The sequence below is a fragment of the Phyllostomus discolor genome, chromosome 1 (assembly GCF_004126475.2).
Source record: "Phyllostomus discolor isolate MPI-MPIP mPhyDis1 chromosome 1, mPhyDis1.pri.v3, whole genome shotgun sequence".
NCBI lineage: Eukaryota > Metazoa > Chordata > Mammalia > Chiroptera > Phyllostomidae > Phyllostomus > Phyllostomus discolor.
Window position 1 is genome coordinate 132173320 of NC_040903.2, and position 12530 is coordinate 132185849.

The 12530-nt window shown below is 38.5% G+C and overlaps 1 pseudogene; it reads right to left on the minus strand.

The window, feature by feature from the left end:
* Positions 1–9634: 9634 nt before the first annotated feature.
* On the minus strand, positions 9635–10526 carry LOC114492064 (annotated as a pseudogene).
* Positions 10527–12530: the final 2004 nt, after the last annotated feature.

Sequence of the window (12530 nt, forward strand, 5' to 3'; positions counted from 1 at the left end):
TTCATCCTGAGAGGTATAAACTATTAGTCAGTTTAAGTTCTTTTTCTGCTGGATGAGATTTAATTAATAAAAATGGGCAAAGGATCTGAATAGACACTTCTCCAAAGATGACATACAGATGGACAACAGATACATGAAAAGATGCTCAACATCACTAGTCATCAGAGAAATGCAAATTAAAACCACAGTGAGATATCATCTCACACCTGTCAGAATGGCCATCATCAATAAATCAACAAACAGCAAGTGTTGGTGAGGATGTGAAGAAAGGGGAACCTCAGTGCACTATTGGTGGGACTGCAGACTGGTACAACCATTATGGAAAGCAGTTTGGAACTTCCTCAGAAAACTAAAAATGGATCTGCCTTTTGACCCAGCAATTCCATTGCTGGGACTCTATCCTAAGAACACTAAAACACCAATACAAAAGAACCTTTGCACCCCGATGTTCATAGCAGCACAATTTACAATAGCTAGGTGCTGGAAGCAACCTAGATGCCCATCAGTAAATGAATGGATCAAAAAACTATGGTACATTTACACAATGGAATTCTATACAGCAGAAAGAAAGAAGGAGCTCATACCCTTTGCAACAGCATGGATGGAGCTGGAAAGCATTATGCTAAGTGAAACAAGCCAGGCAGTGAAAGACAAATACCACATGATATCACCTTTAACAGGAATCTAAACAACAAAACAAAACAAAACAAAAAACTAGCAAAATATAACCAAAGACACTGAAATAGGGGATAGTCTGACAGTGGCCAGAGGGGAGAGAAGAGGGAATTTCAGGGGGGAATGGGTAGGGATTACAGGAACAAATTTGGAGGACACATGGACAAAAACTAAGGGTGGGGGGTAATGGGGGGAAGGGGGGAGGGTTGGGTGGAGGGGCTGAAACGGGAGTAGGGGGCAGAAAACTGTACTTGAACAATGATTGAAATAAAAAAAATAAAATAAAAAAAATAATAATAATTACATCAAGAACATAGCAATTGATACTGTCATTTACTGTTTTCATCCTGAGAGGTATAAACTATTAGTCAGTTTAAGTTCTTTTTCTGCTGGATGAGATTTAATTAATAAAAATGGGCAAAGGATCTGAATAGACACTTCTCCAAAGATGACATACAGATGGACAACAGATACATGAAAAGATGCTCAACATCACTAGTCATCAGAGAAATGCAAATTAAAACCACAGTGAGATATCATCTCACACCTGTCAGAATGGCCATCATCAATAAATCAACAAACAGCAAGTGTTGGTGAGGATGTGAAGAAAGGGGAACCTCAGTGCACTATTGGTGGGAATGCAGACTGGTGCAGACACTGTGGAAAGCAGCATGGAAGTACCTCAAAAAATTAAAAATGGATCTGCCTTTTGACCCAGCAATCCACTTCTGGGAATATATCTGAAGGAACCCAAATCACTAGTTCAAAAGAACATAAGCACCCCTATGTTCACTTCAGTGTTACTTACAATCACCAAGTTATGGAAGCAGCCTAAGTGTCCACCAATAGATGAGTAGATAAAACAACTATGGGACATTTATACCATAAAATACTATGTGGCCATAAAATAGAAGAAAGTTTCACCCTTTGCAAAAGTATGGATGGACCAGGAGGGCATGAGGCTAAGTGAAATAAGCCAGTCAGAGAAAGACAAATTCCATATGATTTCACTCATATGTGGAATTTAATGAACAAACAGAACTAATAAGCAAAACAGACAGACTCATAGTTAGAGAGCAGGATGACAGCTAAGGGGGAGAAGGGAGGTTAGAGGATGGAAGGGTTGAGCAAAAAGGAAAAAGGACTCAAGGACATGGACAACAGTGTGGTGATTGCTGGATGGAAGCAGGTATAAGGGCACCAAATGGCAATGGAAAAATACAATAAAAAAGAGAAGAATAGACATTAAAAAAAAAGAAGAGAGCAATAGACATATAGTGATAAGGACAGTGCTGGTTGAAAGTATTAAAAGCAGAAATATTTACAATTCACTCTTCTTCAGCTTTTTCTAGAGCAGGAAATCCAAACAGTGCTATGCCTTCTGTTGCTTTCTTTCACTTTACAGATGCTGAAAACTTTCATTTCAAGTTTCTATCTCCTAGAAGTGGGGTGAAAAAAAAAGCTGGTTATTATTTCTAAACCCATTGAAATTGCATTTTGTGGCATCAAAATGGATTTTTTTAAAGCAGGATGTTGGATTGACAGTAAAGCAGCTGCACTGCAACAAACGAAAGCAAAAATTAATAAGAGACCTCAGTAAAAGAGAGACTATTGGTTTGCACACCCAGAGCAAATTGGATGGATTTAGAAGAGCACACTTTGATCTTTTCCAGACTAATTACTGCTCTGTGGTTTGACTGTTTTGTGCATTATTTGCCCTTCATACAAAACTGAAACTACTATGGTACACAGCTGTAATACAAATGAAAATTTGACATTCAGTAAACAAAGCATGGCAAGGGTCATTCTTTCAGCACAATAAATGCATAATACAATTTTAGAATGCCTTTTGTATACAAAAAAATGACACAATCTAAGGCAGTTTTGAACTCAGAGTACACAGTCAAGGCTGTTCATAAAGGACAGAGAAATTGCTCCCAGCTCCAATCTATAAATATAGATTGAAAACAGTTTATTTCAACATTGTGGAAATGTTGAGGAATTTACATATTTACAGAAATAAATGTGTCCATTTTTAGAAGATGGTTTTTCATTTGTCTTTAAGGTTAATTGGGAGCAGATTTCTTAAGCAGCTGTTTACAGTAGCCATAATGGTGTTTATTCACAAATATGATTTGGATTTGCTTCTTGGAAAGAATTCAGATTTTTTATGTGTAGACTTTATATTAAAGTATTTAATGCCATATTTACTTTTCAGAAAATATAATGAATTCAATAATAATGTTTTCAATAAATACCAATTAAATCATTTTAATTTTTATTACTTATAGATCACCATAATTATTAAAGCACAAATCTCTTTCTGTGTAGAAAATATATATATATTTAGGTTATAATTAAGTTTTCCTTCTAAAGGGCATCCTTTAAATAGTTTGTATTTAAACATGGTTTTGACAGTCTCTCAAGCAAACTGTACAGTAAGTGATCATCATATGACTAAAAAGTGGATCAAGTATATTAAAAGGCTTTTATGTGATAATACTTGACCCAGTCTGTATGTAAACCAATTTACCCATTAGAGCTATACAAACTTTACCCTGTTTTTGAAAACACATATTTATGCAACTTCAAATATACCTGCATTTAAAAGTCAAAGGACTTACAATAATTTTAGTATTTAATGTTGAAATATTTCAAATAAAGAGTAAATATCTGATTAAATAAGTGATCTATCAAAAGCATTTCTAGCTAGTTTGGGCAGAAAACATCATTACGCTTTATTTCTATCTCAAACTTTTGGGGGGGAAAGTGGCTTAGAGGATATAATGATATAGTTCATTTAATTAACCATTCTTTAAAAGAAAATATATACATATATGTATAAAGGATTGGCTGATTGATTGACTGATTGATAGCCACCTATCACCACCAAGAGAATAAATACACCATGGTTGTTAAAAATTGGAAATATTGAACTCTTTTATTCAACCATTTAAGAATACCACACATTAGATGTTGAGCAAGTTTACTTTCAGTCTTTATTTTTTAATAACTATATGAATTATATAAATTTTATGACCTTCCATGCCTCCTCATTTTGCTTTCAAAACTTAGCTGCATATATCTTCCATATACACACAAAACTGTTTTCTAAATGCCTGTTTCTGTCTGGCTCATTAACTTTACCTCACAGAACCGCTCTCCTGGGGATTGATGGTGATGGCATGGATGGCAGGAAGAAGAGTAGTTACCTATTCACAGAAAGAGAATTGAGAGTTCAGCACAATAGATTTTTACAATATGTTTAGGAGTGGCCCAGTGCTATGGTACTAAACCCCACATAGGAAGGTAGATAAATACATAGAGATAGAACCATAGACCTCAGCCAAGTGGATTGAAGAATAACAGAGAATCTATAATGCTTTCTACTTCAGCAGCAATCACACGCAACCTCTGCAAATTAATCAGCCTGCAAAACTCCAAGAATAGAGAAAAGAGGATATTGATTCCTGGAGAAGCCACCTATATTTTATTTTCCCATTAAAAATAATCACAGAATGCTATTTGAAAAATGTAAAGACTTTTTCCCCAAGAAATATAAAACAGACAAGTTCCTTTTTGCTAATACTTTTAAGATTGTCTCAGAATAACTGCATACATCACTTTTGTTTTAATTTTAGGGAGAAAATTACTAAATAAACCCCGAAAGCATTATTTACCATGCATTCTTTTCCTCAAGGATGTTAAAAGTCTTGGAATTACAGACAACCCCATTTAGTGTGTTTTTTTTTTCCTATGACCATTACTCATTTACTATTCCTTTCCATTTACTTTTGTCTTTGGTCATGCCTACAGATCTGAGAACTATCTCCAAAGGAACAAGAAATTAAGAAATACCTTTACTTTTCCCTTTGCAAATTTCTTGTTAAACAACCTAACTTACCCTTTCCAACTTACCTTACTCAAAAATTAAAAAGAAATACATTCACTGAGGTAGAAATTTTTACAACAAAAATTGTAATTCTGAAAACAGAAATTAGATTTTATTCAGCAGTAAAAGCTGTTTTCCATGTTTTCTTAATTATCTCATAAAATAATAATGAATTATTTCATGTGCTATATAATCAGTTATAGCCTTGTGATTGAAAGACTTTTTGAATCTCCCTAAACAGTTAATGTTTCAAGTTTGTGCTTTGGGGGTTATTTTAGTCACAAGTTCTGTTTTAAATTACACACCTAATGAAAAAGAAGCCATTCATAAATAGCCATGCACATAAATCAGAATGGAATGGTAGGGCCTCCAAATATGTCCCCCTTTCCCACAAGTCTCTTAGAACAATTATTTATCCCCAGGAAAAAAACTAACATTTGTCAAGTGGGTCAACTGCAACGCAGAAATCATTGCTGAATATGCAAATAGGCCACCACTACCACCAGCATATTTTAGTGTGAAAGAATGGCAGCAATTGCTGTCTTCCTCTAGAAATACTGCCTAAAGCAGAGTGTTCTCATAGATCATTCTGAGGTTATTACCAAAGTTACTCTGATTCCTTCACACAAGAACCTAACTTTATCCAGATCAAAAGAGAAAATATTCTCAACCTTTGCATAAAATGTGAGTGCTTTCAGGAAATCTTATTTAAAAAAATTGCCCTGGCTGGTGTGGCTCAGTGGATTGAGTGCCAGCCTGTGAGCTGAAAGGTCGCTGGTTTGATTCCCACTCAGGGCACATGACTGGGTTGCAGACCAGGTCACCAGTTGGGGGCATATGAGAGGCAACCAATTGATGTATCTCTCACACACTGATGTGTCTCTCCTCTCTTTCCCCTCTCTCTAATGATAAATAAATCTAATCTTTTTTAAAAAAGCACTCAACATATAAGGGGGCTTTTAACTGCTCCCAAAACCATTTGTCATCTTCTTAAGGTTGGAGGTTACAGGGTACTTTTAAAAATGGATTTAACAGAGACGGCCAACCAAGATGGAGGCATAGGTAGACATACTGTGCCTCCTTGCACAACCAAAAAAAGACAACAACAAATTTGAAAACAAAAAACAACCAGAACTGACAGAACATCAAACTGTATGGAAGTCCGACAACCAAGGAGTTAAAGATAAAATATTCATCCAGACCAGAAGGAGCAGGGGGAGATGGGCAGCTGAGTGGAGAGGACTCCCAGCAAGGCTGCACCTGGCAGGCCGGGGCAGGCAAGGTGGCAGCTGGCAGACCCAGTGAGGCAGAGGATTGCAGACTGTGCCATCCCACATTCACGTGCAGATAAACCAGTAGGAACAACTGGGGAGCGAGACAGACCATGCAACCCAGAGTTTCAGTGCAGGGAAATAAAGCCTCAAACTTCTGATTGAAAACACCAGTGGGGTTTGTGGCTGCAATAGAAGAAACTCCCAGCCTCACAGGAGAGCTCGCTGGAGAGACCCACAGGGCCCTAGAGCATACCCAAAACCACCCACCTGGGAATCAGCACTAGAAGGGCTCAATTTGCTTGTGGGTAGCAGGGTAAGTGACTGACAGAGAGCAGAGTAAGCGGCACTGTGCCCTCTTGGACCCCTCCCCCACAGACAGCAACACAATGCAGTAACGTGGGTTACCCCACCCTGGTAAACACCTAAGGCTCTGCCCCTTACTATGTAACAGGTGTGCCAAGAAAAAAAAAATGGCCCAAATGAAAGAACAGATCAAAGCTCCAGAAAAAACACAACTAAATGATGAAGAGGTTGCCAACCTATCAGATGCACAGTTCAAAACACTTGTAATCAGGATGCTCACAGAATTGGATGAGTATGTTCCCAAATTAGATGAAAAAAATGAAGACTATGCTAAGTGAGATAAAGGGAAATGTATAGGGAACCAATAGTGATGGGAAGGAAACTGGGACTGAAATCACTGATGTGGATCAGAGGAAGAAAGAAACATTCAACCAGAACAGAATGAAGAAATCAGAATTCAGAAAAATGAGAATAAGCTTAGGAATCTCCAGGACATTTAAACGTTCCAACATCTGAACCATAAGGGTGCCAGAAGGAGAAAAGGGAGAACAAGAAATTGAAAACTTATTTGAACAAGTAATGAAGGAGAACTTCCCCAATCTGGTGAAGGAAATAGACTTCTGGGAAGTCCAGGAAACCCAGATAGTCCCAAAGAAGTTGGACCCAAGGAGGAACACACCAAGGAACATCAGAATCATGTTACCCAAGATTAAAATTAAGGAGAGGATCTTAAAAGAAGCAAGAAAAGAGGACACAGTTACCTACAAAGGAATTCCCATAAAACTGTCAGCTGGTTTCTCAAAAGAAACCTTGCAGGCAAGAAGGGGCTGGAAAGTATTCCAAGTCATGGAAGGCAAGGGCCTACATCCAAGATTGCTCTATCCAGCAAAGCTTTCATTTAGAATGGAAGGGCAGATAAAGTGCTTCCCAGGTAAGGTCAAGTGAAAGGAGTTCATCATCACCAAGCCCTCATTATATGAAATGTTAAAGGGATTTATCTAAGAAAAAAGAAGACAAAAATATGTACAGTAAAATGACAACAAGCTCACAATTATTAACAACCACACCTAAAACAAAAATAAAAACAAACTAAGCAAACAACTAGGACAGGAACATAATCACAGAAATAGAGATCACATGGAGGGTTATCAGTGGGGGAGTGGGAGGGACAGAGAGGGGGGAAATGTACAGAGAATAAATAGTATAAATGGTAGGCAGAAAATAGACAGAAGGTTAAGAATAGTATAGGAAATGGAAAAACCAGAGAACTTATATGTATGACCCATGGACATGAACTAAAGGGGGGGAATGTGGGTGGGAGGGGTGTGCAGGGAGGGGAATAAAGAGGGAGAATGCTATTATGTAATAGCATAATCATTAAAATATATTAAAAGAAAAAAGAAAAAAATGGATTTAACACTTGCCAATCACTAAGAAAATTAAAGGCATAAATGGCCAAGACAGGATGTCAGGGCCACTGCCAAAGGTTTCACACCAGTATTGTTCCAATACTTGCTTTTCATTTCTGTGCATTCAAACACTTACAAACAAAATTCGAAATTTTCAGGATTCATCAGGGGCAGGAGCAGAAGATAGCTCCTTCTGAGCATTTCCTCATCAAGCCAGGTTTGGTTCTAGAGCTGATTACCTTCTTGCCTTAGGGACATTATTTCACATTTCTCTTTGCCATTTATAAAGCGAGGATCAAAATTAGCTCTGTGAGAGAAAGCCTGACAAGCATGAATAAATAAAATTATCTTTAAATAGTTTGAAGCCAGGTACAATTAAGCAAAAAATAATAGTAGTAGTAGTAGTAGTAGTACCTTTAATACACTATGATCTTACATCAAAGCAAAGGGAATGTAATCTGCTGCTCTTTCATCTGAACAAATCAAGTAGCAATCATGCTTATTAAATACTTGCACATGGTTCTGTGATAACAGTTGTACTGTCATCCAGGAGCTAATTATCTCATATGAGAGACTGGAGGTAAAAAGTACTTTGTAAAGTGTAAAGTACTGCACTTGCAATAACAATAGCAATAGGTATTAAGTGATTACCCTGTACAAGGCAGTATGCTCTACAAGGGTTTATTTAAACTTCACAGCAGCCTTGGGAGAGGGATGCTATTACCACCATTTATAAGTGATAAGCCTGAGACAGAGACACTGAGGTACTCTCTTGTTCCACACAGCAGGAAGGAGAAACCAGGAAGAAGCCAAGGTCTGTCTGACTTCCAAGGGATTGTTATGGTGATGATGTTGAAGTTTTTCCCATATTAGAATTTAGTGGGTTTTGTCATGACTGACCATTTATACTTCTGAAAATGCATGTGTTGTTATGAATTAGAAAGTTGAAACATGGCATGTTTTGTTTATAAATGTTTTTTTCTAAATTGTTCTTCTTGTGCAGTACAACACTTGAGATATAAATTGAGCTAACAAGGGAAATGGGGACAGACTCATTGATGACAGCTAGTGAGGCAGGGGGGTAGGTTAGGGGCAGAGGAATTGAACAAAAGAAAAAGGACTCATGGACGTGGACAACAGGGTGGTGATTGCTGGATGGAGGGGGAGTGAGGGGACTAAATGGTAATGGAAAAAATACAATAAAGATTAAGTCAGAAAAAAAGAGAGAGAGAGGAAGGAAGTGGGGAGAGAAATGTAAATTGTGGTGAGTAAGTATTTAGAACTGATTTTTTTCTTGTAAAATATTTTAAAAGTTAAAAGTACCCTTAAATGGTTGGGCCATGTTTTCATCTATTTAACTTTCAGGAGGAATTAAAATACTTTATTTCACCATCTATTATGACTTTCATGTTACAGTTTTCCTCCAGAATAAATTGCTTAAGTTCTTATTTTGTTATTTGTATGAGTGCAATAAGTGGTACATATACAATTGCTAATCATTACTTGATAACAGATTTTTAAACATTTGGTATTGACCTCTATGGCATCAAAGAATATTGATGACAGTGGCATTATGATCAAATGCCATTATACATGCAAATAAATATATAATCACCAATTGTACATATGATTTTTTAATATTTCAGATATTTTTTATTTCTTCAAATTCATTGTTTATCAGGAGTGACCAAAATAAAAAATATAATTGAGTCCCATCATCATCATGGAAATGGCCTTAAGAGAAAACTGATCAGCCCTGGCTGGCGTGGCTCAGTGGTTGAGTACCAGCCTACAAATCAAAGGGTAACCAGTTTGATTCCCAGTCAGGGCACATGCCTAGGTTGCAGGCCAGATCCCCAGTAGGGGACTCACAAGAGGCAGCCACATATTGATGTTTCTCTCCCTCTCTGTGTCCCTTCCCCTGTCTAAAAAATAAATAAATAAAGTCTTTAAAAAAGAGAGAGAGAAAGCTGATCAGATTAATGTTATTGCTTCCCATCTTCAAATGTTAAATAGTTGCCATTGACAAACAGTCTGTCAAGAATGCTCAAGACATGTTGTATCTGTTCCTGGAGGGAGGGCTAGGAAATAATTTGTGTGAACTTCTTGATTTCATCATACAAGACAAGAACAAAAGCACCACCCAGGCCTCTGAGAACATTGGACCATGCACCCTTATAAAAAGCGTTGCCTCCTGCATCATAAGCAATCTTCCTCCAGCTGTCAAGCAGGCCTGTGACGTGGTATCAGTTCCTTTGCACCCTCACTGCATCACCATGTCACAATGAATGATGTCAAATGGATAGGAAGTCCACCCAGCCGCCATCTTGATGGACTGTGCATTCATCCAGCTGATGAAGATGGGCATATTGTTGGAAGCATTCTCTGTGCAGTGTCATAGATACCAAAGTAGTCAAACGAGGAAACCCTGCACAGGCACATGAAAGCCTTGGTGCAAGCCCTTGTCCCCATCAGATTTGTAGATTATAACCAGGCAGTCACGGGGGCCTTTGAATTCCCTTTCAGCTCCAGCTTTGCCTACATCAGCTACTAGACGGGTACAAGCAAATACAAGAGGATACATAGAACAAAATGTGGTGGCCCTAGAAGCACCACCTGGTGCCAGATTCCCTGCAGAGTAGCAGCAAAACTGGGTTCCTTTGTCCACACCACCCAAGATCTGCTTGTATTTATCTTTGAAGGCAAAGTTGAGATCCTGGGTGGGGAAGGATCTAATAACATTGGCCAGGTCACTGCCCAGAAGGACAGGATTCCCTGCTCCTTGGAGATAAGAAATGTGCAGTCTGTATGGCCCCTGATTGCGTATCCACAGTGACTTGCTTACTGGCACTGGCATGCTGCCCCTGCAGCAACAGCTTGACTGCCTGTCTCAATGGACACTATTGCTGACTGGGTCATGGCCACTCCACCTTCCAGGAAGTCCTTGGTGAAGGACAAAGCAGCATCTGTCATGTTGAAAGGAAAGAAGCAGGTGATTACTGCAGGACTGGGCTCCTAACTGGCCTCCTAACTGGCCTGGATTCCAGGGCTCCAGGGCCATATAAATATTTTAAGATGGAAACTTCCTGGTATGAAATAACATATCCATAGAGAAAATAGTTTTTTACTAATCATTTTGGTTGAGAATTTATGGGAATCATATTTTTAAATATTCATACTAACACTATTGGTTATGGTAGCAAAAAGCTCTGTTCCCACTTTACCAAGAGAAACACCATGACCAAAATAAATGTCATAATAACAAAGTATTTTAATTTCTTCTACAAGTTAAATATATGAAAAACTGACCCAAGCATTAAGGCTGCTTCTAATTTTTAAAACATTTTAGAAGAAAAATCAATTCCAAATACTTATTCACCATGATTATATTTCAGAGTATTTCAATTGATTTTGGGGTATGGTATATGAAAGAAAAAAGGACTGAAAGTTCAATTACAGTTATATGTCTTGTCAGAAAAATAAACTGTGATAATTGGGGATTCTATCATGATATAGGGAAAGCATTTTCTAATATAATATTTTTTCTCATTCTACCATTATAGTTCTAGGAAAAGTTTGGGAAAAGATTGGGAGCTATGTTTTGAAGGAACTTGGCATGAACTTTGCTAACAATGATCCAAACAAGTTTTTAGATTACTCTCTCAAGAAATTGCAGTATTTCATGCAAAACGGTATCCACTTTACAATTAAGGTAATTTTTTTTACTGACCATGTAATGAAAATCTATATTCTGCTCTTCCTTCCACGTTTCTTTAAAACCTCAAACCAGAGGCATAAGTCACATTTTAGACTATTTTCTATTTTAATCTTCACTCTTCTGTTCTGTTTCTAAGGGGATACTTAGTTTCAACTAAATTGCAATTTCTTTTGAAAAGAATTGAACAGATTTTTCTAGAATGAGTTAAAGATTACCCATTAAGATTATTTTGGGCAGCCACCTTTAAAAATGCAAATATCCATAAAAAATGGTACATCTAGATTTAATACAGATAATATTTGTTTCTTTGAGGTACAATGTAATTGTGATACTGGCAGGAAATTTATGTAAGATACTCTTTTCATGTCTAACATCTCTTTGAATAAGCACTGCAGCTCTTGTCCAGGACCTGGCCCTCCAGCAGCCAACAACCAAAAAGTACCAGGCACCCACTCCCAGCATGGGAGAGGACCACAGCTGGCTGATCAACCAGGACTTTCCTGAGGACGTTTGGGAGGCTATGGAGGCCAGATGCAGAGAGCAGGAGGTCCAGCCAGAGGTAACAGTAGTGCAGGGAGGGGCCCATGCTGCAGCCCGCCGCAAACATGCTCACTGAGGGCCATGGGTGCCACTTCTAGCCAGCCGGGTTCAGATCCCCAGGACTGGGCGTGCGGCATCCGGAGCCTCAAAGACAGCACCACAGTTCAGGGGCTGGCTGCCACTCACAGGCGGAACAGCCGGTGTCAGCTGCAGGACACAGCGCCCGTGGGGACCTCAGTAAAGACAAATATTTAAGAGATAATTGCAATAAAACCAGAAGGTGGGACAGTGGCCCTACTGTCTTAATTGTCTCCTTCCCCCATGTAGTCCTGCACTTGAGGTCCAAGGGGCTCCCATGTGTGCAGACCCCGCGCTGGCCGGCTCCTCCCTTGAGACCTGGACTCTTGAGTTTCCATGTCTGGATAGGACAAGGGTGTAAATATTTATAATTTTTTATAGCTAGTGTAGGACATGAAGGAGAGCAAATGCAGTTTTTTATGGTGACACAGATGTAGTTTATTTTGATAGCAGAAATTGTTACAGGGTGCAGCCAAGAGGAAGGACCCCAAATAGGCATTTGAAATGGGGTCCAGAACTTAAGGTGTCCAGGAGATTTTAAGATGTCTTCACACCCGTTCCCCAGGTGTGGGCTGGGGGAAGGGACGCATGGAGCAGGGCCTTTGAAAGCTGTTTCTCATAGCAACAGCCTTGCAGCTAAC